The following is a 3,042-nucleotide window of genomic DNA, read 5'->3' on the forward strand; positions in this document are numbered from 1 at the left end:
TGGTTTTCACAAAGGCCAGGTTGTGCGTTTTGCGGCATTTTCTGACCTGATCCCTCCCTGCTGAGCCGGGGAGTGGGCACCTGTGCTCTGCTCCTGGCTCACCTATGGAAGTCAAGGTGGTGGGGCCATCTCCGGGCCTGTCTTCGTGCCAGGGATGAATCATGCAGTAGGCAGAGCGGAAGGAGCCTCTTTGTTGACAGCTTTCCATCTGGACTTTGGATACGGCTGATGGTTCACGTAGAGCGTTGGTTAGCTGGAAGGGACTAGGAGAGTCCGCTCCTCCGTAAGGGATCAGGAGCGTGCAAAGCCCCAGCAAAGAATGGCCCCAGATTTCATCTGCAAAGCTCAGAGAAGCATCTCACTCCCTGAGGTTCAGGTACCGAGGTCCGTGAATGTGTATGACTGCGGCTTTGACACGCCGGTGTTCAATAGTCAATAGGTCATTTACAGCCCCATTCACATAATCCGACTGGAGTCCATCTGAATAAATTCATCAAGCTCAGGTGGCCAAGAGCGAACCCCTTCCGTGTTTAATAATTAAAATAAACAGGGCTATTGAGATGAATTTCAGTTTGTCATGTATAAATGTAAGAGACTCCATAAGGGATGGTGTTTTGTGATTCATATAGAAATATGATGGATGTATGATACGTTTTCCACAGCTATTTAAGAAAAAAAAAGATTATCTTAGTCATGGGGTAAAGTTATGTGATGCATTGCACCATCCAGGCTGTGTCTGGGCCAGTACAGATTTTTTTTTTTTTTTTTTTTTTTTTTGTGAAAGATTACTTCTTGGCAAACTAGATATGCAAACGCCAGAATACAGTAAAACCACATTTAATTGGACCTACTTGCCAACTTCTTGAACACAGCTTGGATTATTCCACGGGAGAGGTTGCTTCTGTTAAAAGCTGGCGGGGGGGCGGGGGGAGGAAGTGGCATATTGACAAGGCTTCAGATAATTTTTTTTTCACTTGAAGTACAATTATGCAATGAGCCAAGTTTGGAAGTATTTTACTATGTTTAATAATTATTATTCAAGATATTGTAAAACATATGCATTTGTTAAGGGGAATGTAATGGGAGTGAAATCATGTCATAAATTTTACTTCGGATTTATTTTCCCTATTTTGTGGTTTTTTTTTTTTTTTATTTGATAGCCTTCCAAATTGGTTCTAGCCAAAACCATGCACTCTAATACATACCGTACTTGATATCAAAGTGAGAATATGAGTAATTTATAGAACCCGAGTGAGAACAGTTTTCTCCTCTTAGCCAGCTTCTGCCACCTCTATTCAGGTACCAGGGGACACATCCAACAGCCAGTAAGATAATAGGGATCAAGAAGTCCTCCGCGTAGAGGAACCTGCCACATCCTTCTCAACAACAGAAGATTCCAAGTCCACTCAGCCCCGGCCACGTCTATTGTTCGAGTGTCTCTCCTTCACACAGGAGGATGACTATTTCTTTAGGTGCGTGTAAGTCTGGGAGAATCACACGCCGCTCCCTCTCCCGAGGTGTGAGTGCGGACTCCCTGACCACCCACGATGTGCTCAGGTGAGTCTGAGCTCTGGGCGACGCTGTCACCCCGAACTTGGGAAGCTTGAGAAGGCATCACATCAGTTTGCTTCCCATCTTGAGCTGAAACAAATTTATATTGTTTTCGCAGTCTCTTTTCCAAGGGAGAGAAAAGAAACAAATTGCCCCTTGCACTTCCTGAAACTGAACAAAGGTGCCATCGCTAAAGATTAGCAAGACGCTACGGATTTGCACTGAACCCCACCTGCTCTGTGAAAACCCCACGGTTTTCTCACAATCCCACTCAAGCTGCTGAGCAATTGGGCCTTGTCTTCTGAGTGTGGTTATTCGTCAGCTTGACTTCTGTTTGCTCTGCCGGTTCATTGTTTTCTCATGCCATGCCACAGCCAGCGACCGGGAGAGGAGAAGGCAGAGCCTTGGGGCCGGCTCCCGGGCCCCTGCAGAGGGGCAGACTTTCCCGGCGGGCAGACAGATCGGCGGCGACCCTAGGTGTGTTTTGAACGTGTGCCCGGGGCTCACGGAGCCTGATGCAGCTTTGCTGCTGTGTGGGGTGGACTGCGGCAGTGTGAGCCTTGTGTCTGCAGAGGGGACATGAGGACATCTGGACCGTGTCCCTGCGAGCAGGGCTTTTGCTGCAGGCCTTTGAAAATCCTGCCGCAACGGCCCCCAGCGCCTTGGAACTTTCTCCCTGGAGAATTTAGAAGAGCCGGTGGCCTTGATTTCTTGGCCATCTACAGCCTCCACACGTGCAGGGCTGTCCCCGAGCAGGGTGATTCAGGGGGTCCAGGAAGCGTTTTGCACAGCCCTTCTCTCTAAGAGCCTAAAACCAGGACCGGGGTCATGCATGCCTCTCTCCCGTCCTCAGCCACCTAGCTGTGCTGTCTTGAACAAGTGACTTCATCTCTCTGGGCTTCTCCCCGCACACACCGCACTCCCCCCCCGCCCCCCACCTTCATCTTTAAATAAACCTCTTGGACCATGAGACCCTGAGGTTCTTTTCAGGTCTAAATTCTTGGTCTTTTTTTTTTTCTTTTTCTTTTTACCTGTTTAACTGCAATGCTGACTGAGCTTGGGCTGATTAACAAGAAAATATTTTCCAGGTAGAATAGAAATGGTGACTAGCTCATTGCCATGAAAGGCACGCTCGCGTGGATAAGGGAGGACACGGGCAGGGTGGGTGAGCGTTTCCACCGGCCTTTGGATTTTTAATCTCTAACTGTATTTACAAGTGCCCGTGCTTCCTTGTGTCTTTTCGAGCTGAGCGGGTCTAGGGTCCTCTTCTGTTTTCTGATAGCAGGAAGCTGAGAGGTCCTGGGTAGATGGTAGGCAAGAGCTCATCTAGTTCCAAGGTCTGTTTACACTGCACCCTACCTGCTTTTGCGAAAGTGATGAGGACCATATCACCCTTGCTGTGGTCCCTCATCGTCTTAACAAGCGGTGAACCTGTGCAGGGAACACCAGGCTGGGCAATCGTCCCTGTCAGTCCTGCAAAGCGGTTTTTTG

The 3,042-nt window shown here is 48.5% G+C and overlaps 1 long non-coding RNA gene across 1 annotated transcript; it reads left to right on the plus strand.

Annotated features, from left to right (window-relative positions):
• The first annotated feature begins 237 nt into the window (after positions 1-237).
• LOC121014986 (uncharacterized) lies at positions 238-2,478 on the plus strand. The gene is made up of 3 exons (XR_005783550.1): positions 238-384; positions 1,300-1,557; positions 1,670-2,478. It is a non-coding gene; the product is annotated as an uncharacterized LOC121014986 (long non-coding RNA).
• Positions 2,479-3,042: the final 564 nt, after the last annotated feature.

Source organism: Herpailurus yagouaroundi, unplaced genomic scaffold, assembly GCF_014898765.1.
Source record: "Herpailurus yagouaroundi ecotype Mexico unplaced genomic scaffold, PumYag 205, whole genome shotgun sequence".
NCBI classification, from domain to species: Eukaryota; Metazoa; Chordata; class Mammalia; order Carnivora; family Felidae; genus Herpailurus; species Herpailurus yagouaroundi.